This window comes from Carlito syrichta, unplaced genomic scaffold (assembly GCF_000164805.1).
Source record: "Carlito syrichta isolate Samal-C Ts95f unplaced genomic scaffold, Tarsius_syrichta-2.0.1 Scaffold311617, whole genome shotgun sequence".
NCBI lineage: Eukaryota > Metazoa > Chordata > Mammalia > Primates > Tarsiidae > Carlito > Carlito syrichta.
The window spans coordinates 145,754-166,708 of record NW_007255713.1 but is presented as its reverse complement, the minus strand read 5'-3'; positions in this window follow the sequence as shown (position 1 = coordinate 166,708).

The window sequence follows — 20,955 nt, the reverse complement described above, 5'->3', positions numbered from 1 at the left end:
TATAAAAATGGGCAAAAAGATATGAACAGACACTTCACAAAAGAGGACATTCGAGCAGCCAACAAACACATGAAGAAATGTTCAACCTCATTAATCATCAGGGAGATGCAAATCAAAACCACACTGAGATACCACCTAACTCCAGTCAGAATGGCAATTATCAAAAAATAACAGCTGCTGGAGAGGGTGTGGTGAAAAGGGAAAACTTCTACACTATAGGTGGGAGTGTAAACTAGTGCAACCTCTGTGGAAAGCAGTGTGGTGATTCCTAAAAGCTCTCAATATCAACCTCCCATATGACCCCGCAATCCCCCTACTGCACATGTATGTTTATTGCAGCGTTGTTCACAATAGCAAGAACGTGGAAAAATCATGCTGCCCATCAAAAGAGGACTGGATTAAAAAAATGTGGTACATATACACGATGGAATACTACGCAGCCATAAGAAAGAACAAAATCATGAATTTCGCAGCAACCTGGATGGAACTAGAGTCTATAATACTGAGTGGCCTCTCACAGAAACAAAGATCCGAGTATCACATGTTCTCACTCATATAGTGGACCTTGAACATCCAATGTAATACTATAAGAAAATGACTGACGGTACTGGGAAGCTATGGGGGGGATGGGATTAAGAGTAGCAAATATCTGTCTGAGGACTGGGAAACACCTCTTATCAACAGGGTGCCTGAATGAAACGTAATTGTACACCTAACCCTTGACTGTACCCCACAAAACCATAATAAAAATATTGATTAAAAAAACCCTTTTGTATTCATTTTTGTGCATCTGTGCAAGTATTTTTGTAATATTGACACTTAGAAGTGAAATTACTGAGTCAAAAAATATGCACATTTAGGTTGTTGATAGCCACCACCACATTACCCTTCATCATGCTAATTTACATATTTTCAGAAACTCTGTGGGAGGACCTATGTCTGACATCTTCCCTAGTGTCAGATTTTAACAGTCTTTAAAAGCTCTGCCTGACGGTTGAACATAGTATCATATTATTGCTTTAACTCACAACCTCACTATTAACCAGCAAGAGATGAATTAAGGCAATAATATCATATCATTTATTACATGATCTATGGGCCCTTTGGTTTCCATAAGCTCTCTGTATTCAAACCTATATACTTTGCCCATGTGTCTATTATTTTATTTGCCTTTTTCATATTAATTTGTAGGTACTCTTTGTCTTATGGATGTGAGTCCTTTGTAATATTTGCTAAAAATAGCTAGTCACAAGGTTCTGGCCTGATTGTCTAATTCGGTGGCTTTTTTTTTTTTTTTTTTGAGTTGGAGTCTTACTCCATCACCCACGTTGGAGTGCAGTGGCACACACACGGCCACCCCAGCATTGACCCACTGGGCTCTGGGGATCCTTCCGCCTCAGCCTTCCAAGTTGTGGGAACTACAGGCATGTGCTACCATGCCTGGCTAATTTTTTATTTGTTGTAGAGACGAGGTCTTGCTAAGTTGCCCGGGCTGGTCCCAAACCCACGAGCTCAGTCAGTCTACTCACCTTGGCCTCTCAAAGTGCTGGGATTACAGGCTGAGCCACAGAGCCCGGCCAATTCGGTGGCTTTCATGGTGATGTTTGTCCAATCACAGTTTGTTATTTTGTCGTAATCGAACCTGCAAGTCCTTTCCTTCAGAGCTTCTGGGTTTCATATTTTCCTTCCTTACTGAACGATTATCAAGATAGTCCACATTTACTTCTTTCACGGTAGTTTTAAAAAAACATTAAAAAATGTATAAACAGCAAAATTATCTCTTTGGGGTGGACCATTCTAGGTGTTGTAATAAATTCATGCAGCCATGTACCCACTGCCTCAAATATGATAAAGAACCGCTCAACAACCTCCAAAAATTGCCCCTATCCTTCCTTCCACACCCAGTCTATGGCAGCCAATGATCTGTTTTTGAGGAACTTACAATGCAGCGGCCTCAAATCCAAGAGGGCTCATGAGTAGTGTCAACCTGCTTCAAAGGAGTCACCCGGAGGTCTAGCAGGGAGAGACACAGATTTATTAAAACTTATGGGAAGCACCGATGGCAGCTGGTCGGTGAAGGATCCCCAAGAATTCATGTGTTGGGGCAGCATTGTCAGCAGTTTCATAGGCACACAAGTTAAGTTGTTGAATTCCTATCCGGTGTGACAGTTGCACTGATTAAGCATGACACCTGCATTGTTTCCAGCTTTCCTTGTCACCTGCACCCCATGACTCATTACTGGGAATATGCACACACTTCAGAGGTTAGAGGTCAAAAGTCACTCCTGAGGGAGGGGCAGGGAGAAGCCAGGTGTAGGGGAAATAGTCCATGTCTGATGATACCTCACAGGATTTCTAATGGAACTATAAAGTACAAAGCCTTTTGTCTGACTTCTTTCACTTAGCATAATATCAGGGCTGCCCTCCCACAAATGAACTCACATTCTAAGTCTGACATTTGCTCAAAGATGGTGTTAATCAGATGAATGCTAGCAGCACCATACGACAGGCAGGACAGTCAAAGAGAGTGGTGGAGGCGCGGTTGAGCAAATGTCATACTACCCATGGCTACCGTAATTTAACTTTGAAGAGTCATACATAGATCACATTGCTTGTAGTGTGTATGCCTTTTTTGGCACCTCTGTGTATGAGATTCATACATGTTGTGTGTATCACAGTCCATCCCTTCTTATTGTTGATGGTATCCCAGTGTAGGGGAGAATCACAGTTTGTTGGTCTATTCCCCAGCTGAAGGACATTTAGGTTGTTTCTGATTTTTGGCTGTTATGAAAGAAACCATCACGAACATTCACACAGAGGTTTTGGGGGAGAGTATAACTTTTCAACTCTCTTGGCTAACTACCCAAGGGAGGAATGACTGGATCACAGGGCAAATGTGTGTTGAAGCTTACAAGCTGTCAAGTTGGCTTCCAAAGTGACTACACTATTTTGTGTTCCTGCCTGCAATGTTTGAGAGTTCAAGCTGCTCAGCACTTAGTATTGTCAGGTGTGTGTAATTTTTTTTTTTAACATTCTAAAAACACACACACACACACACACATTCTAATAGGTATAGTGGTACCTTGCTGTGGTTTTAATTTGCATTTTCTAGAAATTAATGATGTTGAGCATGATTTTGTATACTTATTTGCCAGACCCACATTCCTTCTTGAGTAAAGTTCAGGTTCAAATCTTTCATCCACTTTAAAAAATTGGATTATTTATTAGTATTGAATTCTGAAAGTTTTTTATATATTTTCAATACATTTTCTTTGTTATATATAATTTGCAAATATATCTTCCTGTCTGTTGCTTTCTTCCCTCTTTTATGCATCTTTTGCCAAGATTTTTTTTTTTTTTTTTTTTTTTGAGTTGGAGTCTCATCCTGTCACCCAGGCTGGAGGGCAGTGGCACGCTCCCGGCCACTGCAGCCTCAACCTGTTGGGCTCCGGCGATCCTTCCGCCTTAGCCTTCCAAGTAGCTGGAACTACAGGCGAGCGCTACCACGCCCGGCGAATTTTTTGATTTATTGTAGAGATGAGATCTCACCAAGTTGCCCAGGCGGGTCTCAAACCCACGGGCTCAGGCAATCCACTCGACCTCAGCCTCCCAAAGGCACGGGATTACAGGCTGAGCCACCGAGCCCGGCTAAGATATTTTTAATTTTGATAAAGTCCACTTTTTTTCTTTATAGCCTATGCTTTTGTTATCCTATCCTATCTTGGCCTAACCTCAAAGCACAAATATTTTCTTTTTTCTGGAAGCTTTATGGTTCTGGAATTTGCATTTAGTTCTATAATCCATTTTGATCAAAATTTTGCATAAGGTGCAAGGTATCAATTGAGATTCAGTTTTTTGCATACAGACATCCAATTGTTCGAGAACCATCTGCTGACAAGACTCTCCTTTCTCCATGAAATTGTGTTTGCACCTTTGTCAAAAATTATTTGGTCAATTTGATCTATTTCGAAATTTCTCTTCTGCTCTATTAATCTGTGTGTCCATTTTTTCACAGTCTTACACTGTCCTGATCATAATAGCGCCCGAAATCAAGTAGTATAAGTTCTCCAACTCCTGCTATTTCCAACTCATTTTATTTTTAAAAGTTCTTTTCCAAAATTGTTTTAGTTATTTTAGTTTCTTTGACTTTCCACATCAAATTTAGGTATGACAGCTACAATTCAAAATCCTACTTGGATTTTGATTAGGATTGTAATGAATCTATGTCAATTTGGGAAGAATTGACATTATCTACACAATAGTGAGTCTCTCCGTTCATGGAAGGCTCACAATTGACCTAGGTATGTGTTGCATTTCATCAGTGTTTTGTAGTTTCAAGTACACAGGTAATTTGTGCTTTGCTAAATATATACTAAATCTAAGCAGATGCTTAACTCAGACAGAGGTCGTTTTTTTTTTTTTTGAGTTGGAGTCTCTGTCGCCCAGACTGGAGTGCAGTGGCCGCTTCTGGTCACCACAGCCTCTACCTGCTGGGCTCCAGCGATCCTTCTGCCTCAGCCTTCCAAGTAGCCGGAATTACAGGCGCGCTACCACACCCGGCTGATTTTTTGATTTATTGTAGAGATGAGGTCTCGCTGCCCAGGCGGGTCTCAAACCCACGGGCTCAGGCAATCCACTCACCTCAGCCTCCCAAAGGTGGGAGATTACAGGCTGAGCCACCGAGGCCGGCTTCCAGAGATTTTTAAAAGGGATCTGGATGGAGTAAAATAAAGGAAAAACCACCACTGGTGAGAAGTCAAATTTTATTTCTAAATAAGAGTTCTCTGCTTATTTTTTATTTTCACACATGCTTTACATTGCAATGCACTGACTTGCTCTGAATCTCCCTGTTCAACAACTTGCTCATGGAGAAAACCTTTACAAATAAAACAAAACCCTAAAAGCCCAATAAATGTGTGTGTGTGTCTACATGTATGAAATATTCTTCTTTTCTGAGCTACATGGTACTGGTCTGTGTGGTAAATAATAGTTCTTTTAAATTTTGATTTTTATTATTGATTTTTGCACATTGACTTTGTATTTTGGAGAAAACTTACGAAAATTACTTCTTAATTCTAGGATATTTTGGGTAGCTATCCTGGGTTTTTCTAAATAAACAATCAAGTCTGAGAATAGAACCAGTTTTATTTTTTTTGCTCCCCAACTTGTAGGCCTTTCTTCAGTGTTCTTGCCACATTGCCCTGGCTATAATCTGCAGTACAATGCAGAACAGAAGTGGGAGAGAGGGTCTGCTTGGCTTCGTTTCAATCTTAGGGGACAATCATTCAGTTACTCACCATCAAGTTCAGTTTAAGTTTTCTCATAGATGCCACTTATAAAAGTAAGAACATTCTTTTCTAATCTTAGTTTTCTAAGCGTTTTTAGTCCAAAAAAGATCTTGAATTTTTTCAGAGACTTACTACATCTGTTGAGATCATTAATCCAGTGCTTTACGTTTTATTCTTAGGCTCAGATCTCGAATCCACCTCGAATTAACTTTTATTTGCGGAAGAGATTTCAGATGATTAACTATTGTGCACCCTTTAATAAATGGTCTATCATTGCCCTGCCCATTATAAATGCCCCAGTTATCGCAGACTGGACTTCCATATCCAAATGATTCCTTCTGGACCATCTCTTTTGTTCCATCAGTTCGCAGTTTCCATGACAATACCTCATCGAATCAATTACTAGAGCTCTGTGATATGTTTTAATATCCACTAGGGAAAGCTACTCCCACCATTTTTTCTCTTCCAGCTGATCTTGATTCAGTTTGCCAAATTCCATACTGAAACCTGTTGATATATTAAATGAAATAGCATTCAATTTATAAATACTATATATAATAATATAATATAAAAATAGTAATTCCAAATAAGAAACTGTCTGCTTCTCAATTTATCCAGACCTTCATTTGTGAACTTCAGTTGCATACTTTTCTTCATGAAGATCTTTACACAGTCACCCTACCAATGCCTTACTGGCTCTAAAGTTTTTCAGACATTTTCCTTGGATTGTTCTAGGTAGGTGGAAATAGTAACAGTGTTGTATCTTTCTTTCCAATGTCTACACATTTTATTTCTTGTCTCCCCCTCCCCCATTATTGTATTGAATGAGACGTCTGGGTTAATGCTAAGTGGTAGGAGAGGCGGCCCCTCATTGCTCCTGATTTTAATGGGAATGTTTCAGGTATTTCATGACTAAGCAGTACGTTTGTTGTAGATTTTTGGCAGAAATCCCTTTTCAAATAGAAAATGTTTCCTTCTATAACTTATTTGCTAAGATGATTTTTTTGAAACCAGGAATGTGTGTTACATTTTAATTGCTTTTTGGAAAACCTATTGAGATACTTGTATTTTTCTCCTCAGAGAATACAATGAATTCTATTCATATGTTTTCACTTTCTTTTCTTTTCTTTTTTTTTTTTTTTAATTTGGAGTCTCACCCCGTCGCCCAGACTGGAGTGCAGCGGCCGCTCCCGGCCACCGCAGCCTCGACCCGCCGGCTCCGGCGATCCTTCCGCCTCAGCCTTCCGAGTAGCCGGAATTACAGGCGCGCGCTACCACGCCCGGCTGATTTTTTGATTTATTGTAGAGATGAGGTCTCGCTGCCCAGGCGAGTCTCGAACCCGCGGGCTCAGGCCATCCCCTCACCTCAGCCTCCCAAAGGGGCGGGATTACAGGCTGAGCCACCGAGCCTGGCTTGTTTTCGTTTTCTAACTACCATTCTTCTCCCGGGAAACACTCAACTTGTCACGATACAGTATTCTTTAGTATGCTTCTAGATTTACAAATTTTGGACTTCTGTACATAAGTGAGATCAACCTTTTTTTCTTTGGTCCTATATTTATCTGAACCAGGCTAATAGATACCACTTATGAACTGAAAAGTGTTCCATCTTTTCAGGGACTATGACCATTTATAACATGGGAACTATCTGCTCCTTAGTTTTGGCAGCTCTGGTTTGCAAAACTGCTTGGGTCTGGTTTTTTTTTCTTTTGTTTTTTAAAGTATATCTTTAATTATTTTTCCACTTATTTTTCGGTGATGATCCATGGAGGATTTCTGCTTACTGAACCAACTTTGGTGATTTATGCTTTCAGGGATCAAATATTTCATCCTAATTGTAATTGTATTCATTTAGAGTTGTACACAGTGATCATTCAGCTTTTTCCATATTTCTTGTATTTTATATTATTTATATCATCTCCTTTTTTCTTAGTCAGATTCACCAAGCATTCATCTTTTTTATTGACCATGCCAAATGAAGTAATAATTGGCTTTACTAATAAAGTCCAATTTTTTTGTTTTCATTTCCTGAATTTCTACTTTTCTTCTTATTTTCTTTTTCCTTTTATTCCTTTGGGTTGAGTTTTCCTGTTTCTTTTCCAGCTGAGTCAAATGGTTAGCTTGTTTATTTTCACAGTGGCTGTTTTCTACAAGTGCTTAAGGCTGTAAATCTTTCCCTTGGCACCAGCCTGGCAGCACTCAGATCTTGAAATGCTGTGTGCTCATGTGTGCATTTCTAAGGAGTTTGTAATGCCAATTTTAATTCCTCTGGAATCCAGCTCATGAGAAATGTGCCTTCTCATTTTCAAGAAGATAGTGACTTTTGTCTGTTTATTGTTTTTTGCTATCTTTTTGTTGGTAAATAGTAATTTGGTGAGTGTGGTCAGTGAACGTAGGTTGTGTAATTTCTATTTTATAGACTCTATTAAGATTTTCATTGTAAATATTCCATGTAAGATTAAACAGAATATATATTATTTTTTCTGTATAAAACTTCTTAATAACGTTATTAGATTCTTCCTCATTCTGTTTTTTCCATGTGAAATGTTAATTTGGTTTGCTTTATTGGCACTTTCATGGTAGATCTGCTTTTATCACAATTTTAAATTCCTGGGTCATCTTATTTTAGATGTTTTAGGTAGACAGTGTATGGCTTTTTAGGGCTTTTGGCCTTTTGACACCTACTCTTTTTTGTGACTCCAGTTGAGGGAGTGTTTTCCCACAGAGTTAGCAAATACTTTGTGATTATTGACACTGCACCACCTCTTGCATCTCACTGTGTGTTTTCTATTTACCATACTCTTTTGCTGTTTCTCCTTTTGTTAAATTTATGACATTTTCCTCACTTCATTTTTTTCTTTTAATGGTTCAGAAGTTACTGTATACCCTAGTCCAATGTTTCCAGTGGTTGCTTTTTAGTTTTTAAGTACGTACTTCAACGTATTTTATAAAATAAACACCTTCAATTATTCAACATGACTGGCTTCTCTCTGAACAAGTTGGGAACTTTCTGAAGCCTCTCCTTTTACCCGTTGCTCTCTGCCACCTCCCACGTGAAGACCATGAGGCATTGTAATTCTAGATGGTATGATTGTTGCTTTTCCTCTCTTTCCTTCCCTTTCCCCCGCTTCAATCAATAATTATTTTAAATTCCGCTGTGCTTTGCCACTGAGTTCCATGCCTCTTGAACCTTCCTCTTTGAATCATTTTTCATTTTCCGGGAACACAGTGCTTCGTTCCTTTCCCAGAGAGGGTGCTTGAGTGGGATGGTTTCTGAACCCATCCATTTCTGAAAGTGTTTTCATTTTGCTCTCACGCTCGAACAATGGGTTCACCTGGGAACAGAACTCCACATTCAAAATCATTTTCCCTAGGAACCTTGGAAGCCTGGCTCCATGGTCTCCTTGTGGCTACGTGGCCGAAGAGGGGCGTCCCTCATGGCCAGCATGCATACTGGGGCTCTCCTGGGCCAGGGGTCCTGACAACAGGAGAGCAGAATCAAAGGAGGTCCCATCAGATGTGCCCAGGGCTGCGTCCCCGACCCACTCACTCATTCATCTAATGTTCTGCCTCTGTTCTGGGTTTAAAAAAAAATAAAACATTTCACACACATAGAAAATTACAGATAACAATATAGCAAACAGCAGTGTACCCACACCCACACTGGCAAATCTCATTTCACCTAATTTGCTTCAGGGTTTTTTTTTTTTTTTAAACACATCACCAAAGAAGCAGAAAGAAACTCCATTCCCTTTCCTCCCATACCAGAGATGACTACTGCTCTAAATTTGGTGTCTATCACACCCATGAATGTATTGCACTTTTAATACATGGCTATATTATGAAGGTACATGGATGGGTAATACTTGGATAAACAGCAGGTGAGGATTCATCTAGTGCTTACAACATGCCTAGGTGTGGTCTCAGCACAGGACACATGTGAACGAACACAACCCAGATGAAGTGGGTTCTCCCCATGGCCCAAATGAAGGAGGTGCTATTATCATTCCCTTTTCATGAATGATAACTTCATCCAGGTCACACAGCACTGGTAAGTGATGGAACCAGTGCCTAAGGGTCTGGCTGTAGATTTATGCTCCTAATAATTGTACCATTCTAATACAGCACGATAAGTCCCCTACTTACAAACGAGTTCCACTCTGAGAGCGCGTTCCTAAGTCCCACTCGTTCCCAAGGCCAACAAAGTTAGCTGGGGGACCCAACTAGCACAGTGGGCTATAGAGTGCTATACTGTAGTAGCTTTACAATATTTCTCACACAAATAATAAAAACACAAAAAATAAAGGAAATGTTTAGTCTTTCAGTACAGAACCTTGAAAAGCGAGGTAGTACCATACAGCACAACAGCTGGCAGGCAGGGGGCTGGCATCGAGGGAACAGGCGAGGAGAGTGACTGACTGGAGGAGAGCGAGGAGAGGGGCGGAGGCAGAGCTGAACGATCGTCCGCAGCAGGACCCAAGGGCCAGCTGCCATGTCACTCACACCTGACATTGATGGCACAGGTCCTGGTTCCATGCTGGATTCCGTTCTATCTATTCTCTTGAAAAACACATGCTCACATCTTTGAAAGTTCACAACTTGAAGGTTCATATGTAGGAGACTTACTATAATAATGACCATGTATTTAAACTTTGTGTACATGCTGTCATATTAGACATTCTTCTAAAATCTTGGGGGTTTCTTCCTGCTCTATGTACTGAGCAGAAAACATCCATGATCTAGCTGGTTTCGCTTCCTTCCTCCTCTCCACTCCTCTCTTTCTCTCTTTCCTTCTGGCCAGCTCTCATTCTGTTGCCTAGGCTGGAGTGCAGTGGTGCAATCACAACTCACCACAGCCTCAAACTCCTGGACTCAAGTGATCCTCCTGGCTCAGTTTCCCAAGTAGCTGGAACTACAGGCACAGGCCACTAGGCCCAGCTAATTTTTTTAGTTTCTAATTTTTAGAGACAGGATTTTGCTATGTTGCCTCACCATTTACTCTTTTCTAATATGTAGTATTGCTTTGCGTTTTAATGAAGTGTTAGGTTGCTTCAAAGATTTGCAGCAAATGCTGCACTGAACATGTTTGTAGATATCTCCGAGGGCTGAGTGCAAGAGTTTCTCTAAGGCATATAACTAAGGTGTGAAATGTCTACATCATGGGGTATCAACATCATCATTGTGACAGGCTATTGTCAAATCGCTACTACCAACTTGTATCCCCTTCAGGGGAAGGGATAGTCCCATGTCTCATACTGAGACCTGAATCTGACTTGCCAGACTTCCAAGCCACACACACTGCTGAACTGTTGTGCTATTAAGCTGCAGATGCTTACATCACCCACTTTTTTTCTGTCATAATATAAACACCTCAGTTGGGCTTTTGCTCTCAGTCTCATTATGTAAATCTATTGACTGATTAACTACGATGTGCTCTCTTTTTTTTCTTTTCTTTTTTGAGTTGGAGTCTTACTCCATTGTCTAGGCTAGAGTGCAGTGGCATGCTCACGGCCACCCCAGCGTTAACCTGATAGGCTCAGGTGATCCTTCTGCCTCAGCCTTCTAAGTAGCCAGAACTTCAGACATGCGCTACCATGCCTGGCTATTTTTTTGAATTATTGTAGAGGTGAGGTCTCGCCAAGTTGCCCAGGCTGTTCTCGAACCCATGGGCTCAGGCAATCCCCTCACTTTGGCCTGCTGAAGTGCTGGGATTTCAGGCTTGAGCCCATATACACCACCCGGCTACAATGTGCTCTTACTGTCTACGTGCCCACAACATGACAGATATGGAAAAGTGTTTGAAATTAGCCAAATAAAGGCTCATCTGTTTTTCATATATAGTTCACTTAGATTTGTAAATTAACATGAGCCCGAATGTAACATGAAGGAAGCAGCTGGATCTCAAAGAAACCCGACAGCTAAGAACATAGAGGTTTTACCAAGAATTGAATTGACCATGAAACATTAGATTTAAAATGATTAGATTTTATAAAATAGAAGATTTTAATTTTTATAGTTTGACACTAAACTATTAGTTTTCATTATATTTAGATAACATCTTATGATCATTATACTAAAAATTCTTTTTTTTTTTTTTTGAGTTGGAGTTTCACTCTGTCACCCAGGCTGGAGTGTAGTGGCATGCTCACGGCCACAAAACCTCCACCTGCTGGGGCTCAAGTGATTCTTCTGCCTCAGCCTTACAAGTAGTTGGAACTACAGGCGCATGCTACCACGCCCGGCTAATTTTTTTATTTATTAAGACGAGTTCTTGCCAAGTTGTCCGGGCTGGTCTTGAACCCCTGGGCTCAGGCAATCTTCTCATCTCTGCCTCCCAGAGTTCTGGGATGAGAGGCGTGAGCCACCATGCCCAGCCATAAAAATTACTAAACAAATAAATACACATGGCTTTTGAAAAACTCTACTAAGAGTGAGAATTCCTGTCCTCCAGAAACATACATATAAAAATATATAGCTTTAAGCCGGGCTCGGTGGCTCAGCCTGTAATCCTGCGCCTTTGGGAGGCTGAGGTGAGTGGATTGCCTGAGTCCGCAGGTTTGAGACCCACCTGGGCAACTTGGTGAGACCTCATCCCTACAATAAATCAAAAAATTTCCTGTTGCTCAGCCAGAAATGCAGCAGGACTTCAACCTGCAAAAGCAGCTGACTCACTGGCCGACAGCTCCCTCAGCATCCCACTTAGATGCCCAAAAGCCATCTCCCTCTTTCGTCTCCGCAGCTGACATGCCATCTAGACTGTGGAAGACCCAGAAACTGTGGGGCCACATGAGTCACGGCCACAGCTGCAATGGCAAGCACAGAAAGCACCCAGGAGGCCGCGATAATGCTGGTGGCATGCATCCCCACAGGATCACCTTTGACAAATATGGCCCAGGTTACTTCGGGAAAGTTGGTGTGAGGCATCCCCACTTAAGAGGAACCACTAGCTGGGTGTAGTGGTATGCATCTGTAGTTCCAGCTAATTGGAAGGCTGAGGTGGAAGGACTGCCTAAGCCCAGCAGGTGCCACTGCACTCCAGCCTGGGCCACAAGAGTGAGACACCAACTCAAAAAAAAAAAAAAAAAGAGGAACCAGGGCTTCTGCCCAACTGCTAGCCTTGATAAATTGTGGACTCCAGTCAGTGAGCAGACATGTGAATGCTGCTGAAAACAACACTGGAGCTGCTCCCGTCGCCGATGGGGTGCCATCAGGTGCCACAAAGTTCTGGGAATGAAGCAGCCTGTCATCGCAAAGGTCAAACTCTTCAGCAAAAAAGCCAAGGAACTTGAGGCTGTGCCCTGGTGGCCTGAAGCCACACGGAGGGAGGTTCATTAAATGCTAACAAATGCTAAAAAAAAATAAAAATAAAAAAGCAAAAGCCATCTCCAAGCCTCCAAGACCACACTCCCAATTTCCACTCCTTTCTCCTGCTTCTTCTGAAGTCTTCCCCCTCTCAAAGTAGAAAGCGTGTTCTTCTAGGTCCCAGGCTGAGACCCTGCTGCCATGTGTGAGCCTTCATGTGCTCATTCCCTGCACCAACACTCCGGCAGACGGCCCTCGCTCTAGCTGCAGGTGACATCCTGAATCTGACCACGCCTCACCTCCCTCACTGCAACCACGCTTGTCTACACCCCCACCATCTTTCGGCTGGACCTCTGCAGTGGCTTACTAACTGGCCTCTGTGTCCACTCTTGCTTATGCTCACGTCTACCGGCCACATGGCCACCAGGGTGAACATGTTCCCTGGAGTCTTGCCATCCCACTCCCCACATTGTTTCCAAGGCCCAACGTGGCCTGGTTCCCACCTACCCAGATCCCTGTACCCGTTCCTCTCTGACCACACTTCCCTTCCCTTAGCTCCAGCCTGCGCTAGGCAGAATCACGGCTCCCAAAGATGCCCACATGCTAATACCCAGAACTCACGAAGATATGGCACACAGAGGTAGGACAGCAGATGGAATAAAGGTTACTAATTAGCTGATCTTAAAACGGGAGATTGTCCCGGACTATCCAAGTAGACCCGGTGCAATCAGAAGCAGAAGAGCAGGTCAGACTTATGCACACCAGAGAAGGACAACTCATTGTTGCTAGTTTTGTGAGGGAGGAAGGGGTCCCGGGACAACTGCTTTTAGGGGACAGAAAAGGGCAAGGAAAGGGGTCGTACCTAGGGTCTGGAGAAAGAAATGCAGTCCTGCTGGCACCTTGATTTTTAGCCACTGAGACCTGTTTTGGACTTCTGAACTACAGAGCTGTGAGGAAGGAAATGTTTGTGTTTCAGGCCACTACCTTTTTGGTAATTTGTTACAGCAGCCAAAAAAAAAAGTGTAAGCCTCTAAGCTGCCAGTACCTCACAATGCACCAGTCTCAAAACTCTAGCACTTCCTGTGTCTTCCTTAGATTTCTCCAGGACTTACGGCCTCCAGTTCACCTCATCAGAATGGCTTTGCCTGGCCACCTTACACAAAACATCCCCTTCCGGAACTGGCCATCTCGTCTACCTGTGTTCTTGTTCTCTGTAACATTTGTCACTGAATGCCTGAAACAGTAAGAATTGACTTACTTGTTAGCTTGTTATCATCTCTCCCACTAGGGTGTACGCTCTACCAGGGGCAGACTGTTTTGCTCACTTCCCTATCACTGGTGCCTCACACCATACCAGGTGAGGAAGAGGCACCCAATACACATTTGTTAAATCAATGAGCCATTGTAGAACAGAAGAGGCGCAGTTAAACTGTCTAGGCTTCTTGAAGGAAGTGAGGATGGATGAGTGATGCATGTGAATTATTCGGGCAAAGAGTGAAGGAAAGAGTTGGCTAGGTTGTGAGAGCAGCATAAAGTTGGAGCCTTCAAGGAACTGGTGTTTTCAAAGCATCTGTGAGCTGGAATACAGTGAGTAGGGGGTGAGGCAGAGAGGTAAACAGAAGCCAAGTCATTGCCTGCCATTTTTTATCTGTCTTAACTCTGGCAGGATTGTTTTGATGACTTCACCACGCAGCAGCTATTGGGTAAACAGGAGCCAGGTCGTTGCCCGCCGTTTTTAAATCTGTCTTAACTCTGATAAGATGGCTTTGAGGACTTCACCGTGCAGCGGCTTTATGGGGAGACACTGGCATGGGGCAAGAGTGAAACACAAGAACCAGTTAAGAGAACCCAGTATTATGGGAGGTTGACCAAAAGATGATGGTGATTTGGATTAAGGTAGTGGCAAGAAAAAATGAGAAAAATGATGGTCATGAGATATTTTGAAGGTAGAATAACCAAATCTGAAGATAAATTAAATGTGAGGGCTGATGGAAAGGAAAGCGTCAAGGATGACTCCAGTTTCCTGGCTTGAGAAATAGGATGGATGAACGTGCTGTGTAGTGAGACAGGAAAAATCCAGTAAGAGTAGAAGTGGGGATAATGGCCAAGAGTAAATCTTTTGAATCTATTGTCTGAGACATCAGTGAGACATCCCAGGAGATCTGGAAAGCTATTAGGTAGTCAGATGGGTATACAACCACATGACATCTCTAGAAAAGAGACCTCAGTTGAAGATTATAATTTTATAAGTTGTTGGAATACAGGTGTACTTAAATCATGGAAAATGTTTCTTAAATTTACCCAGAGTGGGTAGAAGCAAGAGAAGATGGCCTGGTACAGATTTCTGCATAACTGTCAAGTTTTAGAGGTCAGATAAAAGAAGAGAAATGAGTAATTACGACTTAAACTGTTAAGAAACACAAAGACCAAGAAAGCCCAGAAGAAAGCACCATCACAGGAGCCAAAAAAGAGAGAATGTTTCAAGGATTGCTCAATTGCTCTGAAAGTTTTAGTTATTTGCGGACTGGATTTAGCAACAAGGGGATCGATGTTGATATTCTTTTTCTCTTTTTGAGAAAAGATGATTTTTGAAAATTGTGGTAAAATATGCATAACATAAAATTTACCACTTTAACCATTTTAAGTGTACAGATCAGTGGTGTTAAGTATATTTACATTGTTGTGTATTGATGTTGACCTTAGCAAGAAGAATTTCTGTAGCAAAATGGGGGCAGAATATTGGAGCAATTTTAATAATACATGGCAGTAAGGTAATGGTGACATAGAATATATTCCACTCTTGAGATGTCTGACTTTAAAGGACAATTCAGCTGTGTGGTGATGGCTAGAAGAGGACATAGTCAAGAGAGAGATTTTTAAACATTCAAAAAAACCCAATCCATCATTGAATGTTGATTCAAACTATTCTGTAGAGAAGGAGAGATGGAAGAGGATAGAGAGAGGGGAGATATGTTATGGGTCGTGAACCTAAGACAGCAGGAGGTGGCAGGTGAGGCTAGAACAAGAATGGACTGGCGTTTGCCGAAAGGTGGGGAGGAGACTGGCAACAGACGCAAACAGGCTTGCAATATTTCTGAGAATGCTGAATGCCTGTTTGAGATGAATAATCACAAATAAATAGCAATACTAATCTGTCATATTGTTGGGCTGATGCACAAGTCTGTGGCGTTTTTCGCTTGCCCATGGAATGCAAATGGCGTACGATGGTTGATGGGTCTCAGTTCATCACATATGGCAATTCTGGGGATGACTGAAGTGGATCGTCACGAATTAAAGCATTTAAACGGTCTCCATCAGAGCCCGATGGTCTTCGTGAACATGGAGAATCCCTCAGGTCAGCGTGGCCTCTTTGAAATGACAGCACCATGTCCTGGTCGTGCTTTCCTGATGGCATTCTCCTGCACATGGCTCAAACATTCCGAGCCTCCTCTGCGACTTTCACTCCCCTGTTGAGCTCAAATAGAAGAATATGGCAGAAGTGTTCGTTTTTTTCCCCCTCTTGACACTTCATCAACTGTAGCCCACAGATAGCCCTGACTTTCTTCAAATCTGCAGAGTGGAAGGCGTATTCACAAGCACAACATTGTCACTCCAAGTGACAAATGACAAATGAGAAACAAATTCCCAACACCACAGTGTTGCCATGCCAAAAGCAAATGCTATGAGCTTATGCATCAACATAATACATATTCCTATTCTTTTATTTTATACAAACTTATAGAATATCTGCTACGTACTTGTTTTGAACTACTTGTGACCAAAGGGATGGACAGGTCAGCCAGTCACAGCCTTCAAGAACGCCCCTTTGATGTCGCTGCTGGAAGTGTTTGGATGGACCTGGGTGAGACGTTACTTTGGTAACATTTACTTCAAGGCCACAGTATATTCCACACTGAGAAGTTACCCTTATTCCACTTTCCAATAATCCCCAATTACACTTCCTGTACACTCAGTTCCTGAGTGGTTACACAATGAGCCCTGGTTACAGAATAGCTCAAGTGATAAAATACCAGGGAAGTTCTGGAAATGGGCCCTTCTGAAAATGTTGTGTTTAAGAAATCACAGTGGAATTATGAAGTATTGAGCACTGACTGGCAATGAAAGCAGTACTTTGAAAACTTGTGGGATACAGATAAAGCAAGGATAATTTCTCTTCAAGAGAAATGTATAACCCTAAATCATATATTATAAAGTAAGAAATATTGGAAATGAATGTGTTAGTCATTTATCTTGAAAAGCTTTTTAAAGAAAGAAGGAATAGCACGTTAAACTCAACAAAAACATGAGAGTCTGATAAAAATAAATACAGAAATTAAACAAATATATATTTATTTAAAAATAAACAGATATGGCCAGGTATGGTGGCTTTCGCCTGTAATCCCAGCACTTTGGGAGGCTGAGGTGGGAGGACTGCTTGAGGCCAGGGATTCAAGACCAGCCTGGGCAATATAGCAAGACCCTGTCTCTATTAAAACAGACACACACACACACACACACACACACACACACACACACACACACAGACACACAAGCAACATGCTTGAGAAAAACTGACTATTTGAAAAGAGTATAGTCAGATCTGTAGAGGTTTGTCTAAAATATATGGACAAAACTTTGTTAAGAAAAAAATACAAAAAAATAGAGAATCCACAAATATGTAATATTGAGAATGAAAATATTATAGGTACTGCAAAGAATTTTTAAGTAAGAGAATACTATGAACCAGATACCAGAATTTTGGAGGTTTAAGTGTGATTATCTAGTTTTGTAGGAAAAAAATGTGAATTACCAAAATTGATTGAAATAGAAAACCCAAATAAATCAATAATCATTGGAAAAATTGAGTTGAGTTTTGAAAATATGATAGTTTCACAGATAGGATTTATCAACTATTCAAGAAACAAACAATACCTATCTCATACAAACTGTCCAGGAAATAGAAAAAGAACATTTCCAAATGCGTTTTATGAAGGTGGCATAACCCTGATACTAAACGTGGTCAGAAACAACGCTAGAATAGACAATTCACTTATGAACATAGATGCTAAAATAAAATACATGAAGCAGTGTGTTAAAAAATAACAGTACATTATGGTAAAGCAGGGTCTCTTTTGGTAATGCAAGGATAGGTCCACATCAGACAAATCTATCAATGTGACCTGTTACATTAACACAGCAAAGATGAAACGAATAATCATCTCAGTATTTCTAGAAAAGGCACTGAATAAATTTTTAATATTCATTTCATGGTTTTAAAATAGTCCTACTTTAAACATAACTGGGGTAGAAGAGAACTGCCTTTACCTGATAAAGTGTTTTACCAAAACCTTGCAAGAAATGTCACAAATAATGACGGCACGTTAGAAACATCCTAGGTGAGACAAAACTGGGAAAACAATGCTCGCTCTCACTCTCACTATCTGCTGTCATGCTGGAGGTCCCAGCCTGTCCAGTGAGGTAAGAAAGGGGAATCAGGAGTGGTCTTTACAGATAACATGAAAATATGAGAGAATCTACAAATAAACTATGTAAACAATAAGGAAAAATCCAGCATGTTGTCCAACATAAGATTATTCTAAAATCAACAGCATTTCTAAACATCAGCAACGTTTAAAAACTTGATAGAAAAGGAATTCTACTTATAATAGTAGCAAAAGCTGTAAGGTGCCTAGGAGTAAGTATAGCAAAGGGGCACGGAAGTTTTACACACAAATTATGCATTGTTATGGAAGGATATTTAAAAATCAGAATCACGTTAATGCATTGGGCTACCCAATTTTATAAAGTTTTCACGACTTCCCAGATTTAATCTGTAAATTTAACTAAGCAAAATGCCAAAAAAGTGTTTCAATAGAACTTGACAAACGAATGCTAAAATTAGTACAGAAGAGTAGAGGTCCAAAAGTAGCCAGTACAATTTCTAAAATGAACAAAGAGGAGACATGCTCTTCCACACTTTGAGACCTATAAAGCCATAGTAATTAAGCATGTGGTATTAGCTCAAAATTGGTTTGATCAGTGGAAAAGGACACATCAGGAACATAGCCATGAATATATGACATTTAGCTTAAAATCATGATGGCATTACACATTAACAGGGACATGAAGGACTGTTCAGTAAATCAGGTCACAACAGGCTTTCCACACTGAGGGCAGGGGCACGGCAAAATTAAGTGCCTACCTTTCACTATTTGAAAAGACAAGTCCCAGATAGTCAGTTTCATGCGTGGAAAGCAAAACTTCAAAACATTAAGGAAGAAGACGTGAGAGGAGGTCTTTACACATCGGGGTGGAGAGGTTTCTTCAATATCATACAAATTGTAAAGAAAGAGATCAATGACTATGCCTACAGTTTGCATTTTCCACAGTACAAAAGACATCAAAAGCAGCCAAAAGACAACCCACAGACTGAGACAATATATTGAACATTTATACACACGATCTCCTACAAATCAAGAGGGGAAAAGATGAAACACACACAGTCTACTGCGAAAATAAACGAGGATTGTGAAACAACAAATCACACATTCAGAAACCTCTGTAGCCAACAGATAAATGAAGAAATGCTTAGCCTCAGATAAAACGAGATACCAGACTTTTAAAAAATCACGTTGGCAGGAGTAATAGAAGTCTAAATCTAGAAAGTGTTGACGATCACGTCAGGAACACAAAAACTCTCGCACACGGCCGCTGGGTGTGCAAATTACAGAAACACTTGGCAGTCTCCAGTAAAACTGAAAATGTGTGTGCAGCCCAGTGATTCCCCATCTAGGTTGGGACAGAAAAATCCTCGCGTGTGCAAGGAAACATGCATAAGTGATATCCAAATATTGGCAGCAGATTAATATTCATCTGTAGAGGCATAACTAAACACAGCACATTCACATGCATGGATCTACACAACAGCAATGAAAATGAATGAACAGGATTTATATTTATCAACATGAAGAGAAAAAACATAAACCTATCACGGGGGGGAACAAAAATAACAAGCCACGGAATGATATGTACAGTCTAACACCACATGTGTACATTTAAAAAAATCATCTAAAGTAAGATTCTTATGTTTGATGGGTTCATATACAGTAAAAGTGCAAAAAACCTGGACTGGAAAGTTACATGCCAAATTCAGGATGGTGTTTGGCTTTGGGGAAAGGAGTAGAAAAATGGGAGAATGGTACTATAAGGAGTACAAAGGGAGCTTTAATTTTATCAGAAATGTTGAATACTTCAATTTTTAAAAACAAATCTGAACAAGAGATGATAAAATGGAAACATTTAGTAATTATATGAGACAGGCACATGGGTGCTTGTAATATTCTCTCTGCACTCTTGTATATTTACAGTCTTCCTAAATAACAAAAAATTAAAAGAAAAACAGCTAGTAAATAATTCTACCTCTCATAGAATTTTCCTGTGTAGATTAACTGAGAGTTAATCATCTAACATTTTGAGGCAAAGGACTTTAGAAGAAAAACGGACTGTTTTAGAGAGGAATTGCCTTAAAAATAATAAAACTGACAATATTATTTTAAAACTGCTGAAATGAATAAAGTAGATTCTACAAGCATCAATATGGATAGTACTCAAAATCACACTGAGGGAGAAAAGCAAGTTTCAAAATGCCGCGTACACGAATGTGTCATTCATTTTAAAATTTTAATATATAAACACGGATATATACATACATGGACATATATAGATAATTATGTAATAAAGGTGTATAACACATGCTGGAAAACATACACTTTAAAACACTGATTCCCTCGGAAAGCACAGAGGGAGAAAGTTGAATTGGATGGGGGAGAGAAATAAAGTGATATCCGACTCTATGATGTTTCATGGAAACAAACAAACTAAAAAATCCGAAGCAAAAACTTGACACTCGATGATCATTCAAGGCAGTAAACACACGAGCGTATGTTATTCTTGATGCATGCATATTTTTAATTTTCAAGAGAAAAGGAAAAGCGCTGGAAAGCTACAAATGAAATGCACATGATTCAATAATATGAAAGCAAAGCTTTGTATACATCAAGAACTGCGATATGACCGATTTTGGAAATTACTGTTTGCTGTTCTGTGTTTTTTAAACTAAAAACGGGGGGGGGCAATGAAAGCAATGAAGACATGTCAAAGAGGTCACACGTATTATTTGAGGGTAAAAAGATGAACCTCCACAATTTCAGAACGCCGTCCGAGCCTCCTGCCTCGTGTGCTGCACTGACTGATTGGAGTTTTTGTCCCAGGAAAGTGAGAAGGCGTTGCCCGACTGGAAACGCGGCTGCTGTTACGAGAACTGGCGCGAGTCCATCTCGGCGAGCGCGGCCGCCGCTAGCCTGGT